Source organism: Rutidosis leptorrhynchoides, chromosome 9 (assembly GCF_046630445.1).
Source record: "Rutidosis leptorrhynchoides isolate AG116_Rl617_1_P2 chromosome 9, CSIRO_AGI_Rlap_v1, whole genome shotgun sequence".
Classification (NCBI taxonomy): Eukaryota; Viridiplantae; Streptophyta; class Magnoliopsida; order Asterales; family Asteraceae; genus Rutidosis; species Rutidosis leptorrhynchoides.
In genome coordinates this window covers 15,079,006-15,101,630 of record NC_092341.1, presented here as the reverse complement: position 1 = coordinate 15,101,630, position 22,625 = coordinate 15,079,006, and positions in this window count along the sequence as shown.

Below are 22,625 nucleotides of genomic sequence, written 5' to 3'. Positions count from 1 at the left end.
GGTTAAAAGCTAATAGGGCTAATATTAAGTGTGATAAGAAGATGATTTCTTTCCGTTTGGCCGACGGATCCCGAGTGATAGCTAGGGGAGAGCGCAGTGGATTTAACTTCCCTATGGTTTCCCTAATGAAAGCTCAGAAGGCAATAACGAAAGGGTGTGATTCATTCTTAGCCTACGTGATTGATGTTAAGAAAGAGAAGAAGCAGGTGACCGATATTCCCGTTGTGTCAGAATTTCCAGAAGTATTTCCAGCTGATTTACCAGGATTACCTCCAGTACGTGAAGTAGAGTATAAAATTGATTTGGTTCCAGGTGCTACGCCAGTGGCAAAAGCTCCTTACAGATTAGCTCCGTCAGAAATCCGAGAAATGATGTCTCAGATTCAGGAACTGTTAGATAAGGGGTTTATCCGACCAAGTTCTTCACCGTGGGGTGCTCCTGTGTTGTTTGTGAAAAAGAAAGATGGGTCGCTTCGTATGTGTATAGATTATCGTGATTTAAACAAGAGAACAATCAAGAATAAGTATCCGTTACCAAGAATAGATGACTTATTTGATCAGTTACAGGGTGCTTCCTACTTTTCAAAGATTGATTTACGTTCAGGGTATCACCAGGTACGTGTTGCAGAGAGTGATATACCGAAAACAGCGTTTAGAACTAGATATGGTCATTATGAATTTTTAGTTATGCCATTCGGGTTAACAAACGCGCCAGCAGTGTTTATGGATTTAATGAACAGGGTGTGTCGTCAGTATCTTGACAAGTTTGTGATTGTCTTCATAGATGATATCTTGATATATTCGAAAACCGAGAAAGATCATGCTACGCATCTGAGGTTGATGTTAGAACTTTTGAAACAGGAACAATTGTACGCTAAGTTCTCCAAATGTGAATTTTGGTTGCGGGAAGTACAGTTTTTGGGTCATGTGATTTGTGAACAGGGTATTAAAGTAGATCAGTCTAAGATAGAGGCCGTAATGAATTGGAACTCACCGAAAACGCCGACAGAAATTAAGAGTTTTCTGGGTTTAGCAGGTTATTACCGCCGATTTATCAAAGGCTTCTCTAAAATAGCAGGTCCATTGAATAAGTTAACTAGAAAAGATGTAGCCTTTCGATGGACTGATGAACAAGAAAAGGCTTTTCAGACTCTCAAACAGTTGTTATGTCAACCGCCGGTTTTAGCTTTACCAGAGGGAACAGAAGATTTTGTGGTCTACTGCGATGCGTCATGTGCAGGTCTGGGTTGTGTTTTGATGCAGAGAAATAAGGTTATAGCATATGCTTCACGACAGTTGAAGAATCATGTACGAAACTACCCTACTCACGATTTAGAGTTAACTGCAGTTGTGTTTGCTTTGAAGCTTTGGAGACATTATTTGTATGGTACACATTGTGAAATCTATACAGATCATAAGAGTCTTCAATATATCTTTTCGCAGAAAGAATTAAATATGCGTCAACGTCGATGTTTAGAATTGATTAAAGACTATGACTGTGAGATTAAATACCATCCGGGTAAAGCAAATGTGGTCGCAGATGCTCTGAGTCGCAAGAAAGCAGTCGAAAATGTTAGATTTATGAGAATTGAGATAGTTTCAGACTTGATTGATCGATTGAAAACCGTACAGTTAGTAGCTTTGAATGACGAAAATCTAAAGACTGAACAAGTGACTAAAAGAAAATTTGACCTATGCAATGACTCTAGAGGATTAAAGACCTATAAAGACCGAATTTGGGTGCCTATGCTTGGAGATTTGAGAGATTTAATCCTTACTGAAGCGCATAAATCGAGATTATCAGTGCATCCAGGTAGTACAAAGATGTATAGAGACTTGAAAATATTGTATTGGTGGCCGACAATGAAGACAGATGTTGCAAATTTTGTCGAAAAATGTCATATTTGTGCGCAAGTTAAGGCAGAACATCAGAAACCGTATGGATCTCTAAGACAGTTAGAAATTCCTCAGTGGAAATGGGATCATATAACGATGGATTTTGTAACCAAGTTACCCCGAACCCAGAAAGGACACGACATGATCTGGGTGATTGTGGATCGTTTAACAAAGAGTGCTCACTTTTTAGCTACTCATGAAACAGCCTCGTTGAGTGATTTGGCAGAATTGTACTTGAAAGAGATCGTTAGTCGACATGGTGTACCGTTGTCTATAGTTTCCGACAGAGATACTAGGTTTGTATCGAACTTCTGGAACAGTTTACAACAAAATTTGGGTACACGTGTAAATCTGAGTACATCATATCATCCACAGACAGACGGTCAGAGTGAACGAACAATTCAGACATTAGAAGATATGTTAAGAGCATGTGTCTTAGAATATGGTGGTTCTTGGGATTCACATCTTCCATTGATAGAGTTTGCTTACAACAATTCATATCATTCGAGTATCGGAATGCCACCGTATGAAATGTTATATGGTCGAAAATGCAGAACTCCTACGTGTTGGTTAGAAGCAGGCGAGAAACAATTTGCAGGTCCCGAGATTGTTCAGATAACTGCAGAAAAAGTTGAAATTGCACGTGAGAAATTAAAGGCAGCTAGAGATAGACAAAAGATGTATGCTGATCCGCGCAGACGTCCGGTAACATTTCATGTAGGTGATCGTGTATACTTGAAGGTATCACCGTGGAAAGGGGTGATCAGATTTGGCAAACGTGGTAAACTAGCTCCGAGGTATATTGGGCCATTTTCGATCATAGAGATTTTGAACGATCAAACGGTAGTCTTAGATCTTCCTTCAGAGTTAGCAGGAATTCACAACACGTTCAATGTGTGTTATTTAAGAAAGTGTAAAGTAGACGATGAAAGTCAGATTCTTCCATTGAAAGACTTGAAAGTTGATTTGACTAAGAAGTTAGTAGAAGATCCAATTCGTATAGTGGACAAGAAAGTAACCAAGTTAAGAAAGAAACAGATTCCAATGGTGTTAGTGGAATGGCGACATAGTTTAGGTTCCAACTTGACCTGGGAAACCGAGGAGTTAATGAGGGCGCGCTATCCCCATTTGTTTGACCTTGACCAGATTCCGAGGACGGAATCTTCTTAAGGGGGGTAGATTTGTAACATCCTCAATCGGGCCTAGATGTAAGATTACTAAAGTACCCTTAAGTTAGTATTGTGTTACTATGTGCTTTTATTTTTATTTAATATTTATTATTAAATAATGATGTGGTTAGGACCAGTTTGTGACAAGGGTCACAGAACAGGTTTGTTTATCTAATTTGGACTTCGTTTGGGTTGCCAAATGATGTACGAAAGATATCAGATAACTGATAAATACTCGTGTGTCACATAGTGTGGGAATTAAACCCAATTAAGTGACTAGTGGGCTGTGTTCTTCTTCCCATTTCTAGAAAAATCCCAAACACTCCCGTACCCTCCCTTTCACCTACAATCAAACCCTAATTCTAATCTTTGATCTAGAGCTCGAATCGTTTACATTTTCGTGTTCCTTGTGATTTACTGATTCTAACAAGGTAAGATTCATAGCTTTTCATGCTTTAATCTTCAAGAAAATGGTGTTTTAAGTGTATTTGTTCAAAAGCTTGAATTTGGGTCAAAACAAGTGATTTAAGTGTTGTTATGGTCAAATTGTTGTGGGTTTATAGTCTATAACATGTAGTAATTGAGTTGTGGTAAGTTTTGATGTCGAAAACGAGCTTTAGATCGAGTTTTGGTGAATTTAGCTTGAAGTCCGTAGCCTATGTTCAGTTTCTGAAGAAGATGAACACAGTCGGCCGACTGTCGGTCGACAGTCGACCGACCGACGTAGTGAACCGACCGATTGACAGACAACCGACCGACTGAGTATTGACTTTCGGCCGATTGTGGATATACCAAATGAATCGGCCGACTGGGAATGTCAGTCGACCGATTGTGTCGACAGTCGACCGACTGTAAGAGTCAGTCGACCGACTGAGTGTCCAGGGCAGAATATTTTACCAAAGTGTTGAGTTTTAGCGGACAGTTTTTCTGACAAAAATTTTTATATTGTGTTATTTGGTGTTAACGGACAGAAACTAACTTGTGTATATGTTTTCTCAGGAGAAAAGGAGAAAGAGAAGGTTCAGTGATTAGATAGCTGAATACCTTCTCGTTTGCTGGTATTTGGTGAGTGGGACTAACTGAAGAATATAGTATATTGTAGCATGTTATATTATGATTGCCATGCTTGTTAGATATACCTATTGTTGTGATTAGTTAGTACCTTGTGATGACTGCATGTTAGTTGATGCTTGTCTGCTGGAGCCCAGTGCGTCCCTATCTTGTGGTAGCCTAATTCGATAGGAGAGATCAACCTGCGGGTTGGGTTCCTCATGTGGTAGCCTATTTGCATCAGTGTAGTATATGTTTGAATGACGCGTACGTCGCGTGTGGATGATTTATGCAGCACGGTATGTAGGAGGAACTTCCGGTAAACCCCAGCCCGATCAACTGGAGGTTAATGGTTTGGCTGAACCGCCGGAGTCTCTGTAGACTGCACTACTGGGTGATGATTGTGTGTTAGACTATGTGACATGATTAGTATAACACTTATGTATACTATGGCCTGTAGTTAGTCGTACTCACTTAGCTTCGTGCTAATTCCCCCCATCTCCTCCCTGCAGGTTGTTAGCTTTTGTAGATAGTGTTTTTGGAAGAAGACGGGCATGATGATGTTATGTTTGACAGGGTTAACTCTGATGTGGTCTTTTAGAATATGAACCGTGTACCTTTGAAAACAGAATGTATTTATGTCTCTTCCTATTAATATGTAAATTGTTTTAATGACACGTGACATCGGTTTGTACAAATGTTGATATCGTAATTAATTAATATTATGCTTCCGCCACGTATAAAAAAAAAAAAAAATAGCGGTGTCACAGAAAAGTATCACTCGGGGTTCTGCACCAAATTTTGCAACAAGTGTAAAAGAAATGGTCATAGCGCGGCGAAGTGTAAGGTCTACGGACCAGGGTTTAACAGAACGAAAGGAACAAATGGTGTCGGAACGAGTAATGGCTGAGCAAGTAGTGTTGGAGCAAGTTATGCCAATGTAGTTTGTTATAAATGTGGAAAAACGGGCCACATTATTAGAAATTGCCCGAACCAGGAGAACACGAATGGACAAGGCCGCAGAAGAGTTTTCAATATTAATGCGGCAGAGGCACAGGAAGACCCGGAGCTTATTACGGGTACGTTTCTTATTAATAATAAATCCACTTATGTTTTATTTGATTCGGGTGCGGATAGAAGTTATATGAGTAGAAATTTTTGTGCTAAATTAAGTTGTCCATTAACGCCTTTGGATAATAAATTTTTATCGAATTAGCAAACGGCAAATTAATTTTGGCAGATAATATATGTCGGAATCGAGAAATTAAACTGGTTAGTGAAACATTTAAGATTGATTTGATACCAGTAGAGTTAGGGAGTTTTGATGTGATAATCGGTATGGACTGGTTGAAAGAAGTAAAAGCAGAAATCGTTTGTTACAAAAATGCAATTCGCATTATACGAGAAAAAGGAAAACCCTTAATGGTGTACGGAGAAAAGGGCAACACGAAGCTACATCTTATTAGTAATTTGAAGGCACAAAAAATAATAAGAAAAGGTTGCTATGCTGTTCTAGCACACGTCGAGAAAGTACAAACTGAAGAAAAGAGCATCAATGATGTTCCCGTCGCAAAATAATTTCCCGATGTATTTCCGAAAGAATTACTGGGACTACCTCCACATCGATCTGTTGAATTTCAAATAGATCTTGTACCAGGAGCTGCACCAATAGCTCGTGCTCCTTACAGACTCGTACCCAGTGAGATGAAAGAACTGCAAAGCCAACTACAAGAACTATTAGTACGTGGTTTCATTCGACCAAGCACATCACTATGGGGAGCTCCTGTTTTTTTGTCAAGAAGAAGGATGGTACATTTAGGTTGTGTATTGACTACAGAGAGTTGAATAAACTTACCATCAAAAACCGTTATCCACTGGGAGAATTGACGACTTATTTGATCAACTACAAGGCTCATCGATTTATTCAAAAATCGATTTACGTTCTGGATATCATCAAATTCGAGTAAAGGAGGATGATATTCCAAAACCTGCTTTTAGGACGCGTTATGGTCATTACGAGTTTATGGTTATGCCGTTTGGATTGACTAACGCACCAGCTGTGTTCATGGACCTTATGAACCAAGTGTGTGGGCCATATCTTGATAAGTTTGTCATTATTTTCATTGATGACATACTTATTTACTCAAAGAATGATCAAGAGCACGAAGAACATTTGAGAAAAGTGCTAGAAGTATTGAGGAAAGAAAAACTGTACGCTAAGTTTTCAAAGTGTGCATTTTGGTTGGAAGAAGTTCAATTCCTCGGTCACATAGTGAACAAAGAAGGTATCCAGGTGGACCCGGCAAAGATCGAAACCGTTGAAAAGTGGGAAACCCCAAAAACTCCGAAGCATATACGTCAATTTTTAGGATTGGCTGGTTACTACAGAAGATTCATCCAAGATTTCTCCAAAATAGCAAAACCCTTGACTGCATTAACGCATAAAGGAAAGAAATTTGAATGGAAGGATGAACAAGAGAAGGCGTTTCAGTTATTGAAGAAAAAGCTAACTACGGCACCTATATTGTCATTGCCTGAAGGGAATGATGATTTTGTGATTTATTGTGACGCATCAAAGCAAGGTCTCGGTTGTGTATTAATGCAACGAACGAAGGTGATTGCTTATGTGTATAGACAATTGAAGATTCACGAGCAAAATTATACGACTCACGATTTGGAATTGGGTGCTGTTGTTTTTGTATTAAAGACTTGGAGGCATTATTTATATGGGGTCAAAAGTATTATATATACCGACCACAAAAGTCTCCAACATATATTTAATCAGAAGCAACTGAATATGAGACAACGCAGGTGGATTGAACTGTTGAATGATTATGATTTTAAGATTCGATACCACCTGGGGAAGGTGAATGTGGTAGCCGACGCTTTGAGTAGAAAGGACAGAGAACCTATACGGGTAAAAGCTATGAATATAATGATTCACACTAACCTTACTACTCAAATAAAGGAGGCGCAACAAGGAGTTTTAAAAGAGGGAAATTTAAAGGATGAAATACCCAAAGGATCGGAGAAGCATCTTAATATTCGGGAAGACGGAACCCGGTATAGGGCTGAAAGAATTTGGGTACCAAAATTTGGAGATATGAGAGAAATGGTACTTAGAGAAGCTCATAAAATCAGATACTCAATACATGCTGGAACGGGGAAGATGTACAAGGATCTCAAGAAACATTTTTGGTGGCCGGGTATGAAAGCCGATGTTGCTAAATACGTAGGAGAATGTTTGACGTGTTCTAAGGTCAAAGCTGAGCATCAGAAACCATCAGGTCTACTTCAACAACCCGAAATCCCGGAATGGAAATGGGAAAACATTACCATGAATTTCATCACTAAATTGCCAAGGATGGCAAGTGGTTTTGATACTATTTGGGTAATAGTTGATCGTCTCACCAAATCAGCACACTTCCTGCCAATAAGAGAAGATGACAAGATGGAGAAGTTAGCACGACTGTATTTGAAGGAAGTCGTCTCCAGACATGGAATACCAATCTCTATTATCTCTGATAGGGATGGCAGATTTATTTCAAGATTCTGACAGATATTACAGCAAGCATTAGGAACTCGTCTAGACATGAGTACTGCCTATCATCCACAAACTGATGGGCAGAGTGAAAGGACGATACAAACGCTTGAAGACATGCTACGAGCATGTGTTATTGATTTCAGAAACAGTTGGGATCGACACCTACCGTTAGCAGAATTTTCCTACAACAATAGTTATCATTCTAGTATTGAGATGGCGCCGTTTGAGGCACTTTATGTGTAATAACCCGTCCTTATCCACCTGGACGAAGTCATCAACATTTGGTCCCATTGCGATGATCAACTTCAAGTAATGTCCTTAAATTGAGCAAATGCACAGTGGAAGACTTAATTCGTACCTGAGAATAAACATGCTTTAAAGTGTCAACCAAAAGGTTGGTGAGTTCATAGGTTTATTGTAATAATCGTTTCAATATGTTAATAGACCACAAGATTTCATAATCATAAACATAATACACTCGCAAGTGTATGTAAAGCATTCTAAGTGGTTGCGCACCTGGTAACCATACTTAACATTTAATCAATGTCACATATTCCCTTTATTATGAAATCTCACTACACTGTACCAAGTGTAGTCACCGAAACGAAGTACTGTACAACCGTTGAATACTGGTCGTCCAGTCCGGTTGGGGTTGTCAGGCCCGATAGATCTATCAATAGGATTCGCGTTTACAATACCCATGTAAATAGTAGTTACCAAGCTACGGGAAAGTATGCCAGTGGTACAACTCAACGTAGAATGTATTTTTAAGTACTTGTGTCTACTTCGTAAACATTTATAAAAGCAGCGCATGTATTCTCAGCCCAAAAATATATATTGCAAAGCAATTAAAAAAGGAGCAAATGAAACTCACCATACTGTATTTTGTAATAAAAATACATATGACATCATTGAATCATGTGTAGGGTTGACCTCGGATTCACGAACCTATATCAATTATTGATATATCAAATAATATTAACACATATAATAAATGTGTAAAATAGTGAAACAAGTTTTATATATTATACTTGTTATATTTAATAAGTTATATGTTATATTTAAATATTATTAGTATTAACTTATTATAATTTATTATTTACATATATAGTAATTACTCTTTAGTTAACTTAGTAAAACTATTATGTAATATCATTTAATAAAGTATATTAATATTGTAAATATGTTATAAATATTATACATTAATGTTTTATATATAATATAATGTATTAAAATATAATAGTATATAATATGAATATGATATACGTAGTAATTACATTTTTATATAATTAATATTTGTTTGTTATAATTAATAATAATAATGGAAATAAAATAATAATAATCATAATAATAATAATAATAATAATAATAATAATAATAATAATAATAATAATAATAATAATAATAATAATAATAATAATAATAATAATAATAATAATAATAATAATAATAATAATAATAGTAATGATTATGAAAACTACCTTTAAAGCTTAAAAATAATAAATCGCTCGAGCCGGGACTCGAACCTGAGACCCCTCGCCCACCCATAACACCATCAAACCATTCCACCTATTTCTATTTCTAAAATACGAACCAATGTATATATCATATATATCTGACTGTTTCTTCTGCTTCTTCATCTTTAAAAAAAATACTATATGTCCCGGCAAGGGATTGAACCTGCAACATCTCAGTTACAAACAAACACTTAGCCACTACGCTGGTGCTTAATTTCTGTTTTAATTAATACCCTAAATCCTTTTATCCTAATCTTTCCTGTTGCTACATCTTCTTCTTAGAATTACTCGACTAAAGTAGCAACAATCATTTTCTCATCATCATTCATCATAATACCATCATCCCTTATTTCTTACATTAATCATTATCATTAACCTTTCTCCCTTTATTTCTTGGTTTCGTAAGAAAATAAAAGGACTGCAGTTACAGTCGGTTAAAGGAGAAACCACACAAGTGGTTTTACGGCCCAAGCTATTTTATTCAGCCCAACGATAAGGAACATGGCCTAGTAGAAACAAATATATTACGGCCCAAATTAACAATTTAGTCCCACTTGTCCAATTTATGCCTTGTTATACGCCAAAAAAAAAAATTCCAAGACAAAGTGACAGCTCAAAAGTCATAAACAAGTGGTGCTACCTTCCATTATTTGTTGGCCACTAAGAAAAGAAGAAGAATGCGTATTACAACTCCTTCCTTTTTGGATCAGTTTGAACAGAATATAAGTGTGCAGCAATCATCATTATCTTCATCATGATTATCATTGCTAGGCATCACATAAAATTATATCATCTTTATTCCTCTTCGTTCTAAATAACAACACATATATATATATATATATATATATATATATATATATATATATATATATATATATATATATATATATATATATATATATATATATATATATATATATATATATATATATATATATATATATATATATAGCTGCATCTTGATTGAAACAGTGACCATAAAACATGAATCGTAGCAGAAATATTGACTAGTTTGCAGGTTGGTTTATGTTTGGTGTTCGGTTGAGATACTCGTTGGTCACAAAAGAAAATAGAGGATTCAAGTAGCAGTGGCATTAAACCATTAATGATGATCAATAGTGGTTGACGATGATAGCGTTGGTTGGTGTTTGATGGTGATCGAGAAACGAAACCACAATAGTAATAACATGGGATGGGTTGTGTTTTGGTTGAAGTGGTGGTTTGTGTGATATTGGTATCGACCATTAAACAGTTTACGTGGGTGTTTAGGTTTGGTGATGGTGGTCATAGTTGGTGATTGATGGTGGCGTGTGGTAAGCATAAAAAGAAAATGAAGCGGTAGTAGTGGTGGTGGTTCTGGATGATAGTATCGTTCGATTGGAAATAAAAGGTGAGAAATCACTACACTCGTTCTCGAATTTGGTTTGAAGTATATAGTATCAAAATGGTTCTAGCAGATGATTCGTATAAAAGAATGCTCAAGGGTTGTTGTGTTAGTGATGTAAGAACCCGATATAATAAGCTTATAGAAATAGAAATAGAAATAAAAGAATGAATTGGTGGTGTTCATGGGGTGGATGAAAATGGGTGTATTCCCTTGTGTACATATATAATATATATGGAAGTGGGGAATTTAAATAAGTTAGATTGATTGATCAGTTTAACGGAAAGGAAAATTAGGAGACAACACAAGAAAGGAACACATTAACAAACACATTACTTAATTCAATTCACGGGTCACTAGAAATATAATAATATGAATACTATAAAAATAATTGAGAACACATTTCCGGGATAGGGGAACATGTATGTGAACTAGTCAAAAGTGAAACCTTTTCATGCAATTGCTTTGTATATATGTTAATAATTTTGACATTTGTCAAATCCTTAGTAGTGTAGTGGAGTGATATGTATATATATATATATATATATATATATATATATATATATATATATATATATATATATATATATATATATATATATATATATGTGTGTGTGTGTGTGTGAATTATAGCTACCTTATGTAGTAGTAGCAAACAAAAACAGTTTTAGTGATCAATTTGCATGGGTACAAGTATAATATTCATAATAATAATAATAATGTAAAATTATAAAGAGAGCTTTTAACAAAGAAAATCCAGTCATCAATTTGTTGGTTTCTACCGACAGTTATTAAAAAAAATAAATAAATAAATGAATCCCATATTTTAAATTAAGTGTGCATATTTATATATTTATATAATTAAATGTGTACATATCTATTTACAATTAGTTGTTCGTGAGTCGTCGGAAATAGTCAAATGTTAAATGATTGTATGAAGACAGTTCAAAATTTTTAAGACTCAACGTTACAGACTTTGCTTATCGTGTTGAAATCATATAGAGATTAAGTTTAAATTTGTTTGGAAATTTTCGGGTCGTCATAGTACCTACCCGTTAAAGAAATTTCGTCTCGAAATTTGAGTGTGGCCGTCATGGCTAACAATAAAAATGTTTTCATGACGATTATGAGTTGATAAATAGAGTTTTATCATTTTTAATTAATATAGATAAAACGGTTCGATTATTCGAAGAGTACGAATGAAGCTATCACAAACGATTGAGATAGAGATTTAACTTTTGACGTAGTCACGATTGAATTTAGGAAATAAGGTGTGTCTTAACTTTTGACGTTGTCTTGGTTGAATTCCGGATTTCAAGGGATATAGGGTAAATCTTCGAAATCTAAAAGATTTGATTCTTCGGGATTTATGTGAAATACGATCTCTATAATTAAATGCGATCATCTGTCTTGATTGCTCTGTCTCGTATTTTTTAACTATAAATGAACTTCTTCCGTTTCATTACTTCCTATCACTTCCAATTTCTATATTTTAATTCATTCTTCCAAATCATCAATCAATATGCTTCATTCAGTTTTAATTCTGGATATATTTCTGACTTTCATATTGATCATTCTCCTTTTTCATCTACCACCGGAGGAATTTGTCTACCTCTACTATGCTCTTGGGTTTATAGTGTTTTTAGTTCTCCCGAGTCTTTATATTGCTATTCGTATTAATATCCACGGTTTGTGACCTCCATGTTGTTATTGGGCTTTATATTTTCTCTTATATTTCGGAGCTGTTTTCCTTTTTATTCTCTTCTTGACCTCTAGTAAAGCGTGTAATGGTCCAGAATTTGTAGGTATAGAGTTTCGAATGATTATAATGTTCTAAGCAGGATTGAACGGAATAGCACGATTTGATTTTCAAATTTATCAACATCACGGAAGATAGAACCATCAAGAATACATTTTCTTGATATGTTCAGAGGTTAATTAGAATGAAAGAGTTATGTAACATGGCACATGATGATGATGTTATGATCTGTGAATCATCACGTTCCATTAGAAACTCAGCATGGCTTACTGTAATATAATCACGTTGGTCAAGCGCCATTATATTATACTAACTCATGCTTCAATTCCCAATATTTCTCCACAATTCATTCATAATTTATACTTAGATTTTACAGAAATTTCCAATATAACAAAATACAGAAAACACGAAGAGGTAGATAATTTCGGACAAGAATATTTATGAAAATATCCTCAGAAATATCGAAGATATTTATGATGATATTTTGGAATTTTAAGTTCGAAAGTTGATGAAGAAAAGTTTTTCGCAAGATTTTAACATGAGTTCGAAGCAAGATATTCTCTAAAGATTTCATCGGATCCAGATTTATATGAATTCTTTGAATATAGGGTTTGGTCCTTGTATTTATCCTTAGTCTCCTTCATGGTTTGCTCAATCCGTTTTTCAGTACCAAATTTTCTATCGAGCGTTCCCAACACTCCATTCCTTATCATCAACTCTTGGCCATTTAGGCCATATACAATTTTACTGTTTCGTCTGCATTTAATGCAGCCATATCTGAATCGTCGGTTATCAATCTGGGATGTTTTCAGGAGAATTGTGTTTTTTTGATGATTAAATGCTGATGGAAGTATGGTGGAATATAAAAGGTTCTCTGGTAACAATGAATGAGCACGCATATATATGTCAAGGTTATAATAAGGTTGTTTCGAATGAAAAGTCGAAGTTGTCTTGTTGGAGATGTGACAAAATTGGCTAATTTAAAAAAAAAACGGAAATTTTATTTTGGGTAATAATAACACTTAAGGAATTTGCACAGCCACGTGTTAAACGTTTACTCAGTTTTTGAGAGTTTTTTAGGTACATAACCATATGCATAGATCTTTCCTTCCGTGGATGAAGTGCGGTTGGTTCATCCTACCGATTGAGGTGTTTTCAAGAATCATGAAAGGTTTGAACGCATATTGTAATCGTCAAGATACAAATGAGATTTAAGATGAAATCAAGTGGCAAACTTGAAGAGTTGTTTAGTTTCATATGTCATAATCAATATTTTAATTCATTTTAATTGTCCAATGTTGGTAGTCCACAGTTAGCAGTCCACAATTAGTAATTCAATAATTCATATATAGTTTAATATATAACATTTGAATTAATTAATACATGTCGTGACCCGTTATATACAGGTCTCAGACTCGAACACAACTCAAACTATATATATTATTATAGAATCAACCTCAACCCTGTATAGAAAACTCGATCATTACTGCCTATAGAGTGTCTATGGTTATTCCAAATAATATATATAGATGCGTCGATATGATATGTCAAAACCTTGTATACGTGTCCCGATATTTAAAGTGCGTAAAATAAATACCAGAAATTAAATGATGATAAATAAAATTACGAGAATATAAATTGCGATAATTAAATTGCGATAAATAAAATGTAACCAGTTAGCTAGGAACAGTTAGCTAGGAACAGTTAGCGTGGATTCTTAACAAAATTTCAATTAGTTAATTCGTTTATTTCTAAAATTTTTATTTTGTCCAATGTTTTCTTCATTATGCCACTTGTTGGATTCTGATAGGTCAAAATCTAAATATAAAATTGAATGAAAATGGTTATTTTGCGGTGAACGGATACGCATATTGGTGATTGCAGGTAGGATAGTAAATGACTGCTGAATCAGATTCGAAGAATGTACAATGTAACTTATTAATGTGAAATCTAAATATTCCTCGGGTATTACCTACCCGTTAAAATATTTTCACCATTATCAGTTTGTACGAAAGAACTTTTAATTACAATCTTTATGAAAATATACATACATGTATATTTTTTTCAGATGTAATCATGGATTTAATGAGTCAATAAGATATTAAATTCATTTGATTTATCGTTAGTACTAGATTACATAATCTCTAAAACTTTAAAAATTACATAATCGCCATGTCGAGCAAGATAATCGATGTAGAACGATATGTAGAACGATATGTAGAACGAAGATAAAGTAGATAGAACGATACGTAAAACGATGATTATGCTCGAGGTACAGAATGAGATATTGAGGCATGTGATGTGGAAACTTGGGTTGTTGGTGGTACTGTTAGTGCCGGTGATGTTGCTGAAGCTGGTAGGTTCTGCACCATATTCTCCAAAGCTACTACTCGAGCGCGAAGCTTGTTTACTTCTTCTATTACACCGGGGTGACTGTCAGTTCGGACGAGCGGATAAATAAGATCTAGAATTTGGTATAGTATATGATCGTGATGAGATACTCGGGAAATGAGAGAGAAAATGATGTTTCGGACTGGTTCGCCGGTAAGTGCTTCAGGTTCTTCGCCAAGAGGTGAATTCGGTTGGTGGAAAGGATCACCTTCTTCTTGCCTCCAATGATTCAGTCGACTATGAACCCATCAGATGAATTGGTTGGTCCATTCCTGTCATACTACTTTCGGAGCTGGAGTGGGACTCCGTATCGGAATCCGAGAGGCTTTGAACTAATGGTGAGTTCCATTTTGCTCGGTTAGATAAAGAGTTTTTGGTATGAAATGAATTTCGGATATCGGATGATATTCTAATACATAGAATATCTATGTATAGTACAGAAGATCTCGTAGATTACGGAGAGAATTTTGGAAACGTGTCAGACAAGACTTAATGTGATGAGATGTGAATTTGTCTAAACACCGTCTATGCAATAATTGCAATAAGACGCGTCGAGACTGAAAATGACAAGTAGATAGTTTTTGACAATTGGTGGTAAGAAAACACTTTTAACATGCAGACGAGGTTCTAGCCTAGACTCATTAATATAACCTAACAACTACTAGGTCGAAGTCCAGACTCATTAATGCATCCTAACAACTCCTAGTTAGACACACTAATGCAAGACCTGGTTCGCTACGACCACCGCTCTGATACCACCTGTAATAACCCGTCCTTACCCACCTGGACTAAGTCATCAACATTTGGTCCCATTGCGATGATCGATTTCAAGTAATGTCCTTAAATTGAGCAAATGCACAGCGGAAGACTTAATTCGTACATGAGAATAAACATGCTTTAAAGTGTCAACCAAAAGGTTGGTGAGTTCATAGGTTTATTGTAATAATCGTTTCAATATGTTAATAGACCACAAGATTTCATAATCATAATCATAATACACTCGCAAGTGTATGTAAAACATTCTAAGTGGTTGAGCACCTGGTAACCATACTTAACATTTAATCAACGTCGCATATTCCCTTTATTATGAAATCTCACTACACTGTACCAAGTGTAGTCACCGAAACGAAGTACTGTGCAACCGTTGAATACTGGTCGTCCAGTCCGGTTGGGGTTGTCAGGCCCGATAGATCTATCAACAGGATTCGCGTTTACAATACCCATGTAAATAGTAGTTACCAAGCTACAGGGAAGTATGCCAATGGTACAACTCAACGTAGAATGTATTTTTAAGTACTTGTGTCTACTTCGTAAACATTTATAAAAGCAGCGCATGTATTCTCAGCCCAAAAATATATATTGCAAAGCAATTAAAAAGGAAGCAAATGAAACTCACCATACTGTATTTTGTAATAAAAATACATATGACGTCATTGAATCATGTGTAGGGTTGACCTCGGATTCACGAACCTATATCAATTATTGATATATCAAATAATATTAACACATATGATAAATGTGTAAAATAGTGAAACAAGTTTTATATATTATACTTGTTATATTTAATAAGTTATATGTTATATTTAAATATTTTTAGTATTAACTTATTATAATTTATTATTTACATATATAGTAATTACTCTTTAGTTAACTTAGTAAAACTATTATGTAATATCATTTAATAAAGTATATTAATATTGTAAATATGTTATAAATATTATACATTAATGTTTTATATATAATATAATGTATTAAAATATAATAGTATATAATATGAATATGATATACGTAGTAATTACATTTTTATATAATTAATATTTGTTTGTTATAATTAATAATAATAATGGAAATAAAATAATAATAATAATAATAATAATAATAATAATAATAATAATAATAATAATAATAATAATAATAATAATAATAATAATAATAATAGTAATGATTATGAAAACTACCTTTAAAGCTTAAAAATAATAAATCGCTCGAGCCGGGACTCGAACCTGAGACCCCTCGCCCACCCATAACACCATCAAACCATTTCACCTATTTCTGTTTCTAAAATACGAACCAATGTATATATCATATATATCTGACTGTTTCTTCTGCTTCTTCGTCTTTAAAAAAAATACTATATGTCCCGGCAAGGGATTGAACCTGCAACATCTCAGTTACAAACAAACACTTAGCCACTACGCTGGTGCTTCCTTTCTATTTTAATTAATACCCTAAATCCTTTTATCCTAATCTTTCCTGTTACTACATCTTCTTCATAGAATTACTCGACTAAAGTAGCAACAATCATTTTCTCATTATCATTCATCATAATACCATCATCCCTTATTTCTTACATTAATCATTATCATTAACCTTTCTCCCTTTCGTTTCTTGGTTTCGTAAGAACATAAAAGGACTGCAGTTACAGTCGGTTAAAGGAGAAACCACACAAGTGGTTTTACGGCCCAAGCTATTTTATTCAGCCAAACGATAAGGAACATGGCCTAGTAGAAACAAATATATTACGGCCCAAATTAACAATTCAGTCCCACTTGTCCAATTTATGCCTTGTTATACGCAAAAAAATAATATTCCAAGACAAAGTGACAGCTCAAAAGTCATAAACAAGTGGTGCTACCTTCCATTATTTGTTGGCCACTAAGAAAAGAAGAAGAATGCGTATAACAACTCCTTCCTTTTTGGATCAGTTTGAACAGAATATAAGTGTGCAGCAATCATCATTATCTTCATCGTGATTATCATTGCTAGGCATCACATAAAATTATATCATCTTTATTCCTCTTCGTTCTAAATAACAACACATATATATAGCTGCAGCTTGATTGAAACAGTGACCATAAAACATGAACCGTAGCAGAAATATCGACTAGTTTGCAGGTTGGTTAATGTTTGGTGTTCGGTTGAGATACTCGTTGGTCACAAAAGAAAATAGAGGATTCAAGTAGCAGTGGCATTAAACCATTAATGATGATCAATAGTGGTTGACGATGATAGCGTTGGTTGGTGTTTGATGGTGATCGAGAAACGAAACCACAATAGTAATAACATGGGATGGGTTGTGTTTTGGTTGAAGTGGTGGTTTGTGTGATATTGGTATCGACCATGAAATAGTTTACGTGGGTGTTTGGGTTTGGTGATGGTGGTCATAGTTGGTGATTGATGGTGGCGTGTGGTAAGCATAAAAAGAAAATGAAGCAGTAGTAGTGGTGGTGGTTCTGGATGATAGTATCGTTCGATTGGAAATAAAAGGTGAGAAATCGCTACACTCGTTCTCGAATTTGGTTTGAAGTATATAGTATCAAAATGGTTCTAGCAGATGATTCGTATAAAAGAATGCTCAAGGGTTGTTGTGTTAGTGATGGAAGAACCCGATATAATAAGCTTATAGAAATAGAAATAAAAGAATGAATTGGTGGTGTTCATGGGGTGGATGAAAATGGGTGTATTCCCTTGTGTACATACATAATATATATGGAAGTGGGGAATTTAAATAAGTTAGATTGATTGATCAGTTTAACGGAAAGGAAAATTAGGAGACAACACAAGAAAGGAACACATTAACAAACACATTACTTAATTCAATTCACGGGTCACTAGAAATATAATAATATGAATACTATAAAAATAATTGAGAACACATTTCCGGGATAGGGGAACATGTATGTGAACTAGTCAAAAGTGAAACCTTTTCATGCAATTGCTTTGTATATATGTTAATAATTTTGACATTTGTCAAATCCTTAGTAGTGTAGTGGAGTGATATGTATATATATATATATATATATATATATATACGTGTGTGTGTGTGTGTGTGTGTGTGTGAATTATAGCTACCTTATGTAGTAGTAGCAAACAAAAACAGTTTTAGTGATCAATTTGCATGGGTACAAGTATAATATTCATAATAATAATAATAATGTAAAATTATAAAGAGAGCTTTTAACAAAGAAAATCCAGTCATCAATTTGTTGGTTTCTACCGACAGTTATTAAAAAAAATAAATAAATAAATGAATCCCATATTTTAAATTAAGTGTGCATATTTATATATTTATATAATTAAATGTGTACATATCTATTTACAATTAGTTGTTCGTGAGTCGTCGAAAATAGTCAAATGTTAAATGATTGTATGAAGACAGTTCAAAATTTTTAAGACTCAACGTTACAGACTTTGCTTATCGTGTTGAAATCATATAGAGATTAAGTTTAAATTTGTTTGGAAATTTTCGGGTCGTCATAGTACCTACCCGTTAAAGAAATTTCGTCTCGAAATTTGAGTGTGGCTGTCATGGCTAACAATAAAAATGTTTTCATGACGATTATGAGTTGATAAATAGAGTTTTATCATTTTTAATTAATATAGATAAAACGGTTCGATTATTCGAAGAGTACGAATGAAGCTATCACAAACGATTGAGATAGAGATTTAACTTTTGACGTAGTCACGATTGAATTTAGGAAATAAGGTGTGTCTTAACTTTTGACGTTGTCTTGGTTGAATTCCGGATTTCAAGGGATATAGGGTAAATCTTCGAAATCTAAAAGATTTGATTCTTCGGGATTTATGTGAAATACGATCTCTATAATTAAATGCGATCATCTGTCTTGATTGCTCTGTCTCGTATTTTTTAACTATAAATGAACTTCTTCCGTTTCATTACTTCCTATCACTTCCAATTTCTATATTTTAATTCATTCTTCCAAATCATCAATCAATATGCTTCATTCAGTTTTAATTCTGGATATATTTCTGACTTTCATATTGATCATTCTCCTTTTTCATCTACCACCGGAGGAATTTGTCTACCTCTACTATGCTCTTGGGTTTATAGTGTTTTTAGTTCTCCCGAGTCTTTATATTGCTATTCGTATTAATATCCACGGTTTGTGACCTCCATGTTGTTATTGGGCTTTATATTTTCTCTTATATTTCGGAGCTGTTTTCCTTTTTATTCTCTTCTTGACCTCTAGTAAAGCATGTAATGGTCCAGAATTTGTAGGTATAGAGTTTCGAATGATTATAATGTTCTAAGCAGGATTGAACGGAATAGCACGATTTGATTTTCAAATTTATCAACATCACGGAAGATAGAACCATCAAGAATACATTTTCTTGATATGTTCAGAGGTTAATTAGAATGAAAGAGTTATGTAACATGGCACATGATGATGATGTTATGATCTGTGAATCATCACGTTCCATTAGAAACTCAGCATGGCTTACTGTAATATAATCACGTTGGCCAAGCGCCATTATATTATACTAACTCATGCTTCAATTCCCAATATTTCTCCACAATTCATTCATAATTTATACTTAGATTTTACAGAAATTTCCAATATAACAAAATACAGAAAACACGAAGAGGTAGATAATTTCGGACAAGAATATTTATGAAAATATCCTCAGAAATATCGAAGATATTTATGATGATATTTTGGAATTTTAAGTTCGAAAGTTGATGAAGAAAAGTTTTTCGCAAGATTTTAACATGAGTTCGAAGCAAGATATTCTCTAAAGATTTCATCGGATCCAGATTTATATGAATTCTTTGAATATAGGGTTTGGTCCTTGTATTTATCCTTAGTCTCCTTCATGGTTTGCTCAATCCGTTTTTCAGTACCAAATTTTCTATCGAGCGTTCCCAACACTCCATTCCTTATCATCAACTCTTGGCCATTTAGGCCATATACAATTTTACTGTTTCGTCTGCATTTAATGCAGCCATATCTGAATCGTCGGTTATCAATCTGGGATGTTTTCAGGAGAATTGTGTTTTTTTGATGATTAAATGCTGATGGAAGTATGGTGGAATATAAAAGGTTCTCTGGTAACAATGAATGAGCACGCATATATATGTCAAGGTTATAATAAGGTTGTTTCGAATGAAAAGTCGAAGTTGTCTTGTTGGAGATGTGACAAAATTGGCTAATTTAAAAAAAAACGGAAATTTTATTTTGGGTAATAATAACACTTAAGGAATTTGCACAGCCACGTGTTAAACGTTTACTCAGTTTTTGAGAGTTTTTTAGGTACATAACCATATGCATAGATCTTTCCTTCCGTGGATGAAGTGCGGTTGGTTCATCCTACCGATTGAGGTGTTTTCAAGAATCATGAAAGGTTTGAACGCATATTGTAATCGTCAAGATACAAATGAGATTTAAGATGAAATCAAGTGGCAAACTTGAAGAGTTGTTTAGTTTCATATGTCATAATCAATATTTTAATTCATTTTAATTGTCCAATGTTGGTAGTCCACAGTTAGCAGTCCACAATTAGTAATTCAATAATTCATATATAGTTTAATATATAACATTTGAATTAATTAATACATGTCGTGACCCGTTATATACAGGTCTCAGACTCGAACACAACTCAAACTATATATATTATTATAGAATCAACCTCAACCCTGTATAGAAAACTCGATCATTACTGCCTATAGAGTGTCTATGGTTATTCCAAATAATATATATAGATGCGTCGATATGATATGTCAAAACCTTGTATACGTGTCCCGATATTTAAAGTGCGTAAAATAAATACCAGAAATTAAATGATGATAAATAAAATTACGAGAATATAAATTGCGATAATTAAATTGCGATAAATAAAATGTAACCAGTTAGCTAGGAACAGTTAGCTAGGAACAGTTAGCGTGGATTCTTAACAAAATTTCAATTAGTTAATTCGTTTATTTCTAAAATTTTTATTTTGTCCAATGTTTTCTTCATTATGCCACTTGTTGGATTCTGATAGGTCAAAATCTAAATATAAAATTGAATGAAAATGGTTATTTTGCGGTGAACGGATACGCATATTGGTGATTGCAGGTAGGATAGTAAATGACTGCTGAATCAGATTCGAAGAATGTACAATGTAACTTATTAATGTGAAATCTAAATATTCCTCGGGTATTACCTACCCGTTAAAATATTTTCACCATTATCAGTTTGTACGAAAGAACTTTTAATTACAATCTTTATGAAAATATACATACATGTATATTTTTTTCAGATGTAATCATGGATTTAATGAGTCAATAAGATATTAAATTCATTTGATTTATCGTTAGTACTAGATTACATAATCTCTAAAACTTTAGAAATTACATAATCGCCATGTCGAGCAAGATAATCGATGTAGAACGATATGTAGAACGATATGTAGAACGAAGATAAAGTAGATAGAACGATACGTAAAACGATGATTATGCTCGAGGTACAGAATGAGATATTGAGGCATGTGATGTGGAAACTTGGGTTGTTGGTGGTACTGTTAGTGCCGGTGATGTTGCTGAAGCTGGTAGGTTCTGCACCATATTCTCCAAAGCTACTACTCGAGCGTGAAGCTTGTTTACTTCTTCTATTACACCGGGGTGACTGTCAGTTCGGACGAGCGGATAAATAAGATCTAGAATTTGGTATAGTATATGATCGTGATGAGATACTCGGGAAATGAGAGAGAAAATGATGTTTCGGACTGGTTCGCCGGTAAGTGCTTCAGGTTCTTCGCCAAGAGGTGAATTCGGTTGGTGGAAAGGATCACCTTCTTCTTGCCTCCAATGATTCAGTCGACTATGAACCCATCAGATGAATTGGTTGGTCCATTCCTGTCATACTACTTTCGGAGCTGGAGTGGGACTCCGTATCGGAATCCGAGAGGCTTTGAACTAATGGTGAGTTCCATTTTGCTCGGTTAGATAAAGAGTTTTTGGTATGAAATGAATTTCGGATATCGGATGATATTCTAATACATAGAATATCTATGTATAGTACAGAAGATCTCGTAGATTACGGAGAGAATTTTGGAAACGTGTCAGACAAGACTTAATGTGATGAGATGTGAATTTGTCTAAACACCGTCTATGCAATAATTGCAATAAGACGCGT